General features: G+C 33.7%; 1 pseudogene; it reads right to left on the bottom strand.

Moving 5' to 3' along the window:
• Window positions 1-2,129: 2,129 nt before the first annotated feature.
• LOC138402701 (uncharacterized) lies at window positions 2,130-7,147 on the bottom strand (annotated as a pseudogene).
• Between the last annotated feature and the right edge of the window lie 4,997 nt (window positions 7,148-12,144).

Genomic DNA, 12,144 nt, shown 5'->3' with positions numbered 1-12,144 from the left:
TGCTGGTTTTGATAATGACATTAATTTTTTAATCTAAGATGGCGGGCCAGCACTTTTATAAAAAATAGACGCGAGTGTCGTTTACAAGGTTCTCCAGGATGGTGAATTTGATGATGACATTTATTTATTTTTAATAAATACTTATATATTATACTTCTATTTTAGTGGATCACGGGATTTTCTTTGGCAAGGAAACGACAAAGCAAAAAATCGAATTGAATTAGATTATGATGCTATCACACCGTACCATTTAGAGCCAGCTTCTGAAAGTTTGACACTGTGTTTGTAAGTTGATATTATTTAGATGCTAGCTAATGGCCGCGACTTCGTCCGCGTGGGCTACACAAAATTTCGAACCCCTATTTCACCCCCTCCAGAGTTGAATTTTCAAAAATCCCTTCTTAGTGGATGCCTGCTGCGTCATAATAGCTATCTGCATGCCAAATTTCAGCACGATCCGTCCAGTAGTTTGAGCTGTGCGTTGATAGATCAGTCAGTCAGTCAGTCAGTCAGTCAGTCAGTCAGTCAGTCAGTCAGTCAGTCATCTTTTTCTTTTATATATTTAGATTAGGAATTAGGATTAGGATAATATAATTATTATGTTACTAGCTGCCCTGACGAACTTCGCACCGCCTACAGTAGATTCTTTTTCAGGACTTTTTTAAATTTTTTCTCTCCATAAGAACCATCCCCGTACTTCAAGGAATATTATCAAAAAGAATTAGCGAAATCGGTGCAGCTGTTCTCGATATTTGCGATCAGCAACACATTCAGCGATTCATTTTTATATAATATAGAGATTTACTATTTGTTGTCAGATTTGTCAATGCTGAATTATGTTGTATTTTAGTGACTCAAGACATTCCTTTTAGAAGAAAACAAGGAAAATAAAATGAATGTGCCCAATATACGTACCACTGAAATCCAACATGATGCTGCAACATTCAATTCCGTACTAAATATTGAAAGGTCTACCCATACCATACTTGTAAGTTGTTATGCTATGTTTTTTGCATACATTCTATATAGATAATACTCACAATATATTTATGTTGATTGTATGTTTATTAATTCCAGAAATGAAATGGAGAGCTTCAATAGTTCTGCGTCGAATGATACATCTAATGTGACTGTTGAAACAGAAAATGATACATATTGTGTTTATGTGTGTAGTGGGCTTTTAGAGGGAAATTGAATTGTACCTACTTCCTACTTATAAAAATAAAATTTTCATTTTTGAGATCAAAGTGGAATTTATTTAGACTTTTTTATACACAAGTAGATGGTATATATAGTTTTTAGTCGCTACTAATAGATAAGTGTAGGCAACAAAATTTATTTTCACAGACAAACGAATGTGTAATCATGTGTTCCTAATAGGTAATCCGCCAGCACAGAGAATTCAACTCCTAGAGTACGCATATACAAGGATTTACATGAAAACAAAATCGTAAAATGTTGGCGGGGGACAGGGGAGAATGCTTTGTTGTGATTGGTGGACTGACTAATCAAAACAATGTGCCGAATGAGGGTACCGAACGGGCGTGGGCGATGATTCATTTAAAATTCCGTGGGATCACCACGATTTAGCAATGCAATTCCTTAGGTACAGCATCAGGGTCGAGAAGTGGGTCTTCGAGTTCAATGATAAAGTCTTTACTTGGTAGATATAGGTACCTACCTCCAATATCAATTTATAACCGACAGTTTCAAAATCCCATAAGTTTTGGTGGTCATGTCCCCTGCAGCATCAAGATTGAGGAGTTGAAATCCACATTTTATATAGGACAATGTTGCAAAGTTTCTTTATCAATTAAAAAAAATACGCAAATCGGTTCAGAAATCTCGGAGATTTCTGTGTACATAGGTAGAAAAACACAACTCCTTTTTTAAAAGTCGGTTAAAAAAGTATCCTTTGTTAATCCTCTACTTGTCTGTAAAAGTCCCGTCAAAATAGGTTCTGCCGTTCCGAAGATTAGCCCGTTCAAACAGACAGACAGACAGACAGTTTTTAAAAACATTTGATTCAGCTGTTATGGTACAGTTCAAATAACAATATTATGAGCTTGCGGTAGTTATTTCGAAATTACAGACAGACACTTCATAGAAGTATGGATTTCTATAATATATATAATGTTATTTTATTCTTGAGTGGATTCGGGGAATGAAACCAAGACTTAATTGCGTTTCTATACAACTACAGAAACAACATTTAAAGCCTTTATTTACGGTTTTAACAATTAATCTTTTCTAATTATAAACACAAAATATCCGTTTACTTCAAAACACCGACAAAACTTCAGATTCAATTGACATAACTGTCAGTAGTGACATTTGACAAGCTAAGTCCACAGACTTCAGGATATGTCTTTTATGCACCAAAGACAAAGTAATAAATTAAAGAAAAGCACTGAATAGGTGTCCATGGGTAAAGTGGTTTTCTTTACATCTCCACCCCCGTCAGAGTAACAATTGCATGTGATAACGTATGTAATTGTTCAGTTATTATCAAACACTGGAGACAGTTTTGTAATGTGGTAAAGATTTGATTCAGCTTTCTTGCGTCCGGTATCAACTTCATAGATTGAATTTGAAATTTTCTTCAGAATAGTGTATGGCCCAATCCTCAATTCATCCATTTTCTTCCTATTTAGCCGATTTCCGTTTTCCACATAAACTCTGTCTCCCACATCCAATTTATATTCTTCTCTATGACGGTCGAATATTTTTTTATTATAATTGTGAGATTTTATTGTGTTCTCCAAAGCTAGTTGTCTATCTCTTTTCAGATCTTCTTTTGTACATCTTGATTTTAATTCAAGTGGTAGAATGTTTACATTTTCGCCTTCTAAGAGGTATTTTGGAGCAAATTTTGTAACTGTATGTTCTGTTTCGTTATATTTTTCTACACATTTTTGTGCAATAGTAGTCCATGCTATTTTTTTCTCACTTTCATTTATTTTGCATCTTATCTTATTGACTAAAGTTTGATTTAGCCTTTCATTAAGTCCATTAGAAAATGGTGAATCCACAGCAGTGAAAATCATTGTTATGCTTTCGTTCTTCAGGAATTCTTTAAATTCTTTGGAGTTTATACCAGGATATTGGTCCGTTAATACCATATCTATATTATAGCTTTGTGTCACATTTTTTATTAGCTTAATAAAATCTGTGGAGCTTTGGTTTCTTGATGTGAATATATAGGCATACCTTGTGAAATGATCGACCAGAAGGTGCAAGTATTTTTTTGTTGACCGTGATCCTCCAAAGCCTCCAATTGTATCAATAGAGACAATTTCAAACGGACGTGTTGCTGGACCTAAATGTGACATTAAGCCATATTTTGACTTCCTCCTTGATTTGTTTTTTATACAAATTTCACATTCATCACAAATTTGTTTAATGCTTGCGATGATATTCTTTGCTGTGTAAAATGGTGTTATTTTACTTATCATCTGAGTCCTCCCAATGTGGCAATAAGTGTCATGGACGTCTTTTATTAGAGTTTTGCTAAGTTCTTCTGATAGTATGATTTTTTTCCTTCTTCTATTGTTTTTGTAATAAATTCCATTTTCAAATACAAGTTTTTCTTTTTGTGGATCTAGATTTGAGTGTTGGTCATTTTTTATATCTTCTAGGGTTATTAAATTTACTACTTTTAAAAAATCTTCATTGTTATCGTTGGGTTCTAGAACTGGGTTTCTGCTTAAACAGTCTGCTTCTTGGTTTGATTTTCCTGGATTATATTTAATTTTAAAATTATATTGGGATAAATAATACATCAAATCCCCTAGTTCTTCGTCAGTTCTAGCCTTAATGTTCATATTTTCTAACGGTTTATGATCAGAGTATACTGTAAATTCTTTTCCCATAAGCCAGTGCTGCCAATATTTCACAGCTTCTTTTATTGCTAGGCATTCTAGATATATTGCTTTCTTAGTTTTTTGAGTTTCAGTAAATTTTTTTGAAAAGTAAGCAACTGGCTTAATATCGCCGTTTTTATCTTCTTGTTTTAACACCGCTCCCACACCTTTGATACTAGCATCCGTGTAAATCTTTATCGGTTTTTCAGGGTTAAAGATATTAAGAATTGGTTCTGAACATAGTAATGCTTTTATTTTATCAAATGATTCTTGACATTCTGCAGACCATATAAATTTCACATCTTTTCGTAGTAAATTGTGTAACGGATCTAGGATAATCGCACTGTGTGGTACGAATTTATGATGAAAATTTACTTTTCCTAGGAATTGTCGTATATTTTTCCTTGTTTTTGGTATTGGAAAGTTCTTCACAGCGGTCAAATAATCTTTCAGAGGTCTGATTGAATTGTTTTCAATTATATGACCTAAATATTTGGCATAATTATTTGCAAAAGAACATTTAGAAAATTTTAGTCTAAAACCTTCTGTTAGTATTGCTTCCATTAGTCTTGATAGATGTAATAAATGATCTTTGAAAGTTTTTGAAAAAATTAAGATATCATCTATAAAATTTACCGCAAAATTAGAGAGTTCATATTTTCTAATAATGTTTCCCAATATTCTTTGGAAAATAGCTGGTGCCGTCTTTAGGCCAAATGGGAGACAAGTCCATTGAAAATGGCCCTCCTGTGTTACAAATGCAGTCTTGTATCTATCTTGAATTTTCAAAGGAATTGACCAAAATGCTGAATTTATGTCCAAAGTAGAAAAATAGTTACAGTTTACAGTTTTTGACATTAAATCCTCTATCAAAGGAAAAGGTTGAGATTGAGGGACTACAATTTTGTTCAGTTCTCTGAAATCTATACACAATCTTGTTCTTTTTTCATCTTCTCTTTTATATGCCAGAGTAACTGGAGCAGCAAACGGGCTATACGAATCCTCAATCAATTTTTTTTTTAATAGTTTTGCTATTTGATTTTCTATTTCTTTTCTATCTTCAGGTGTGCATCTGTATGGACGTTTGCAGCAATACTTATCTACCATTAAGTCAATATGAGCTTCATAATCTCTTACAGTACCTATATCATATTTATCTTTAGCAAAAACCGATTTGTATTTTTCTATTAGCTTATCAATTTCTGATTGTTGGTATAAATCTAGATGGTTTACTAAGATTTCAAATCCATCAGAGTTTATATGTTCATTGAAATTTATTTCACATTTATTTGTGTGTCTAGTTTCTTGCTTTAATACATCTGAGTGTAAAAACAAACCTTCTTCATTTTTGTCACCTAGTACATCAGGAATTTTGACATTTGTTATCTTTGATGTATCAGTTTTTGAGTAGTTATCGTTTTTCGTATCCTTTTCATTTGAAGTTACGTTCTTTTCTTTTGGATTGTTACATTGTATAATCTCTAATTTTTCATTTTGTGTTAAGTTGAAATTTTTTATGCAATCCAAACCAATTAGAAAATCATAGTTAAAATTTTCATTATCGACTACAAAAACATCCATATTTCTTTCAATATTGTAGATTTTTATTTTTAGTGTTACCATCCCTTTTGTTTTCTTCTCACCATTAATAGTCTTCAAGTTTACTTTTTGTATACTATCTGTATTTTCGTTTGGATATATCTTTAATAATCTTGCATTTATTAATGATACATTTGAACCCGAGTCATAAATTCCGGAAACATTTAAAGTATCATTTAATAGTAACTTGACTTTTATTAATGGTGGCACCTCTAGTTTTTTGGATTTTCCTCGTTCAGTTCAATTTCCAATTCTGAGTTATTTACTGTTTTTACAACTGCATTTTTGTTTTTCCCTTTAAACCAGCAATTTTCCTCAGGATGATAACGTTTCCCTTTTTTTTCGCGGACACAGATTTGACATGGTTTTTTTTTCTTCATTTTTTTTGGATTTTGTATCAGGATATATAGAACTTTTTTTATCATATTTATTTTTTCCAACTAAATGTTCCAATCTTCCTAATTCATTGTAGAGATCTTCGGTTCCTTGTAAAGTTTCTCTGTCAATTTTATCAGCTACATAATTAGGCAAACCGAATGCTATAAGGTCTATGAGTGTCCCAGTATCAATTGATTTTCTTACTTCCAGTAACAATTTTTCTTTTTTTAAGGCATACTCAAGTAACAAGCCTGTCTGATATTTGAAAGCTAGAGCATATCGACTGGGTGACCATCCTTTGTTTTTAAACGTTTCACAAAAATTTTCCTCCCATTTGCTCCATTCTGATTCCACCGTAAGTTTTATTATCATGCAACTGTACCAGTCTACACTAGAGTATTCCAAAAAATTTTTTAGAATTTCAATTTTCTTTCTATCTTCGTTGATCTGGAAACGTTCACATTCTTTATTAAAATCTTTAATCCATTGGTCAGCATTTGAGTTTCTGCCGGTGAATTTCTCAATTGTAAAGTCCTTTGCAATTTTCCCCAAACTCTGAGTTTCTGATTTGATTGGTTTTTCTTCCAGCAATTTCTCTAATAGTTTTTCCAACGTTCCACTTGAGCCACTAGGTATAGATTCAGGACTATTTGTTTTTTCTATAATCTCTTCTAAGTAAAAATCATTAAACTGTAAGTTTTGTTCTTCATCCAAATATACTTTTGATATATCATCTGTCAAGGTTATCCATATTTTCCTTGTTTGATGTCTTTTAAGCAATGATTTTCTTACCTTGGCATAGTTGGAAGTGTTTGTAATTACTTGGTGCAAATTTGCAGGTTGAAGCTCGGCAGGTATTCCAAATATCTGTCCTGTAGGTGTAGCTATCGAGGTTATACAGATGGTATTTGATTTTCCATCCGCTGCTGGTTTCACAACAAAATCAAACCGCAACCGTTCCATGTTTAGTGAAATATATGCAGAAAATGTTGTTTTATAATGTTATTTTATTCTTGAGTGGATTCGGGGAATGAAACCAAGACTTAATTGCGTTTCTATACAACTACAGAAACAACATTTAAAGCCTTTATTTACGGTTTTAACAATTAATCTTTTCTAATTATAAACACAAAATATCCGTTTACTTCAAAACACCGACAAAACTTCAGATTCAATTGACATAACTGTCAGTAGTGACATTTGACAAGCTAAGTCCACAGACTTCAGGATATGTCTTTTATGCACCAAAGACAAAGTAATAAATTAAAGAAAAGCACTGAATAGGTGTCCATGGGTAAAGTGGTTTTCTTTACATATATACGAGTTGTTTATACACGCTGAGGTAGTAGTTACCTAATAGGTATGTATGTAAGTGAGATTGTATAGTATTCATCAAAAGATAAGTAGGTAATCATTATCATTCAAAAAAAAATTAAAAATATCTATTTCAGTAGGTAAAACAATTTCACATAGTGCGTAGTAATTGGGACCATCCCAGTAAGTGTTTTAGTATTGCTACGAGTACTCGTGGCAGGCGACCCCGCTCTTCCATAAAATCTTATACAATAATAATTTGAAATAAGTAGTTCCTTCATAAATCATATATTTACAAAAATTCATCGGTGACATCTGTCCAACTATCTGTGTGCCATCATCAATATATCCGGACGCTAGTGTGAGCGCATGCACTCGCTACACTGCTCATCACTGAGTCTATTTCTTTCTATCACAATGTTAGGTGAAATAGCATACAGGTTACCCACGTGGGCCGAGCAGTTCGGACGTGCATCCAGCGTCACCTTAACAAGCAATTTCACAACACTTACTGAATATCAACTGCATCAATAAATATGCTGAAAAATGTCATAGAGGAATCAAAAGGCTCTATCTCAAGGTCCGTCCGCTCGAAGTTTCGCTGAACGGAACGATGATAAATGGTGGCATCGAATACGACTGAAGAATATTGGATAGTGGTCGTTCTGCAAAAGAATGAATGCAATTTATTTCTTTTTGCATTCCCCCTGAGATATTCACCCGTTCGAAAATCGACTTCACATTGAGTGGACTTTATTTTGTCAGCTTCTTTTTATAAATTTTTCATTTTTATTATTTTACTAGCTGATGCCCGCGACTTCAGCCGCGTGGAATTGGGTTTTAAAAATCCCGTGGGAACTCGTTGAATATCCGGGGTAAAAAGTAGCCTATGTCACTCTCCAGGTCTATATACCCATGCAAATAATCACTTGTCTTCACTTTTATATTAATATCTATCTTTACCTACCTTAAGCTTTGAAATGTCTTTGGAAAAATCAGTACCCTTATTATAAATGTGAAAGTGTGTTATTGTTTGTTGGTTTGTTGGTTTATTGGTTTGTCCTTCAATCACGTTGCAATGGAGTAACGGATTGACGTGATTTTTTGCATGGGTATAGTTGAAGACCTGGAGAGTGACATAGGCTACTTTTTATCCCGGAAAATCAAAGAGTTCCCACGGAATTTTTAAAAATCTAAATCCACGCGTACCAAGTCCCGGGCATCAGCTAGTTATATTATAATTATTATGGATTCTCGCTATAAACTGCCATGCAATTACAATGTTTTACGTAAGTACTACAAAATATTATCAAAAGGTTGCAAAAGATAATATAGTTATTCGTAGTTTACGTAGGTACTCTTGGTTGGACAAAACATTGACTCAATTGTAAGAAATCATGTTTTCAGAAATCAAACTTCCACGACAGATGCTGGCAAGATGCCAGCCTGCTCGCTGTTGAATATGCACCAGCATTTGCAGATCGTTTGTGTTATTGCTAAATGTAGATAATGTTAATGCTGAATGTTGTCGCTTTTCATTGAGGAAGCTGAAGTCACTGCTGATTGAAATTCTTCGACAAGAGTTCAAGAGCTGATTCACCGTAATGGATGGCTTTCCTAGTATAGCTACTCAGGTTGGTATTTGAAATATTTAGTAAGGAAACCGTTTACTGAGATTTAAGGCAGAATTTTTGTAGCTTTTAAAACCAGTGAAGGTTTGACACCCTTGTACCTTTAATTTTAAATTGACGTAAATATGTGTCTACCTACTTTCTACCATCACCTCACTTTGATATAAATTAATTCAGTATTGAGTATTGAAAAGTATATAAAACTATAGGCACCTACGTATCCTATTACATACTTCAATAGAGAATTTTGATTGAATCAATATAATATAAGTTTACCATTTACTTTAACTTTACTGTTCGATTCATAGTTTCCCTTACCTTTACAAACTTTTAGTTATCTGGCAGCTCTGTACGAGTAAGTAAACCCTTTTTTAAATTATTCGTAGATATAGGACCTGGCCTCAACTTTCAATGGCCCTTCTTATTTTTATTGAAAGTTTTTATCGCGCATTTCAACTTCAAGCTTTACGTTCCGCCATAAAATGGGCCATAAATAAACGTAATACCTTTTTATAAGATACACACTAAAGGCGATCTCTTTACGATAAGAGTATGGTCAGGTGCACTGAGGTGTTTAGTTCTGAATGTAAGTTTATCGAAATCTATGCCAAGAATTTTAACGCACACGTAACTAGATGAGTTGATTGAGCAATGTTTTTGTTGATCTCGCATCTATATCGCATTTGCGGTTGACTTTGTGGCTTTAGCAGTGTCCTAGAGTGACGGGGCCTAAACTTGTGTAACCGCTTGGTCGCGCAAGTTTGTTAGGGATGACGCGACCAAAACTGCCTGCAGCAACCTATTTGAGCGGAGACTTTACAGTTAGAGAAATTCGATAGGATTGGTCGGGTATAATCGAACTGGATATGCAACCGAGCATACAATTGGGTTTGAAACTAGTTGACCTATCCCGATAATTTGTCATGACGTGAGTTTAACTTGTAGGTAAAACTATAAATATAAAATACCTACTTACAGTAGGTACGCGGCAGAAAGTTATGTACATCGGCCTTTGACATTTTGGCTTTGTATAGCGTTGTCTCTGTCACTCATACCTATGTATATGACGTTTTGTCGGTTTCAACGACAGAGCCAATGCTCTACAAAATCTGCTATGTCCTTCTATAGGTCGATGTACATTACTTTCTGCCGTGTACCTACTGTACGTTTTTATGCATTAACTTACAATACAATTCTGTATGATATAACGTGCAGCATGCAATATGCACCGCCCGTAGGTACTACTAAAGAAGCAGGAAAAGCAAGCAATGCACACCACCTACACGCAACACCATACAATCTTCTAAAACACACTCAACTCAACTCCGATACCGGAGCATCCTTGTTAGATGCAATACACAATTCCAATGTGCAAAAGTAGTCCTTGTTTTGGACTTTAGCAAAGTAACGCCTTCTCCTAACCAACACTAAATGAATACGTGACACTAAAAGTGTAAACCTTAAAATGTACCACTTATAAAAATATTTATACTTAATGAGTTATGATGGCATTAAATCATTTCAAAGTTACTTCGTTTATTATTTACTAATAAAAACATTTGATTTGCATGCCTCCATTTCATTAATCAAAGCGACCACTAAAGCAAAATAGACCAGTCAGTGAAACCACATTTTTCAAGCCGACCGCGATTAATTAATCAAAAACCGTTTGCTTATGTTAATAGATGTATGCACTCGTATTAAACATACGTTGAACCAATTAATATTAAAATCACTGTTAATGCTAATTGGGCAACAGTCAGGGTTGCACTTTTAGATATTAAACAATTTTAATCAGCCTCACTTTCGAATATTTCATTCAATCACCACCCCTATTATAAATGCGAAATTGTGTTTGTTTGTTGATTTGTTGGTTAGTCTTTCAATCACGTCACAACGGAGCAACGGATCGACGTGATTTTTTGCATGGGTATAATTTAAGACCTGGAGAGTGACACAGGCTACTTTTTATACCGGAAAATCAAATAATTCCGACGGGATTTATAAAATCCTACATCTACGTGTACGAAGTCGCGGGCATCATACACAAATTACTTAAAAATTATTTAGAAAATTTCATTAAAATTTTGCTATGGTTTTTTAAGTAGGTACTTCCTCTGAGCCAATTTTTTTTTTTGGAAATTTGTAAACAATTTTTTTTTCCTATGACAATAGACCAGTGAACCGTGAGGACTGAGGATCTGCAGATTATGAACTAAGATTATTATAGATAAAACAATTAAAAAATCTGTAATCTATGTACGCAGCCCTAGTAGATCGCCATTTTGAAGTAGGTACACTGGAAGGTGTGAAAACGTGCGCAAACCTCACGCCAGTATCTAAATAGTTGATACGCGTTGTGTTATACACACAAGCGTACGAATTATTTGTCATCACTTTTTATAATAAGTACAATAATTATTGTATGAGTTTTGCCTATCTATTTATAGCTTTATAATATCTTTGAGTGTACATAGTACCTACGTACTTTGCACGAAGCTACAATGTCTTTGTTATATTAAAAACAAAGACAAAATGGGACAATAAGTCAAGTCAAGTCAAGTCAAGTCAAATGATTTATTCAAAATAGGTAATAAATTACTCTTATTGATTGTCTGGTATAGTGTTAGATTTGTAAGATAATATAGTGGTGATAATTATAACGCAAACTTAAAACTAAAGCTACGAGGGTTCCAAACGCGCCCAGGTCTGAGAAGAGCCCACAACAAACTCAGCCGGGTATTCTTTTTATTATCACCACTTTACAAAATTATTGAAACTTATTAGAACTATCACAAAGTCGTTAAGCAACTCATTCCCAAGCTTGCTTATCATTTAAATAATCCTTTACATTGTAATAGGATTTTTCAATTAGTTTACGTTTTATGAAAACTTTGAACTTGTTGAGAGACATCTCCAATATGTCTTCTGGAAGCTTATTATAGAAACGTATGGAATTACGAGCAAATGAATTGCTAACTTTACTGAGCCTAGAGGCGGGAATTACAAGTTTATTTTTATTTCTAGTATTTATATTATGACAGTCACTTTTTTTTTTTAAATTATTTATGTTTTTATGTACGTACAGTAAATTTTCAAAAATATATTGATTATGCACTGTCATAATTTTAACTTCCCTAAATTTAGTTCTCAGCGACTCTCGTGGCCCCATACTGTATATGGCTCGAACAGCCCTTTTCTGCAGCACAAAAATAGAATTAATATCAGCAGCATTACCCCATAATAATATACCATATGACATAATGCTGTGAAAGTAACTAAAATATACTAGTCTCGCAGTTTCTATGTCTGTCAACTGGCGAATCTTTTTTACCGCATATGCGGCAGAACTAAGTCTG

This window comes from Maniola hyperantus, chromosome 8 (assembly GCF_902806685.2).
Source record: "Maniola hyperantus chromosome 8, iAphHyp1.2, whole genome shotgun sequence".
Lineage (NCBI taxonomy): Eukaryota > Metazoa > Arthropoda > Insecta > Lepidoptera > Nymphalidae > Maniola > Maniola hyperantus.
This window is presented reverse-complemented; position numbering and strand designations above follow the sequence as displayed.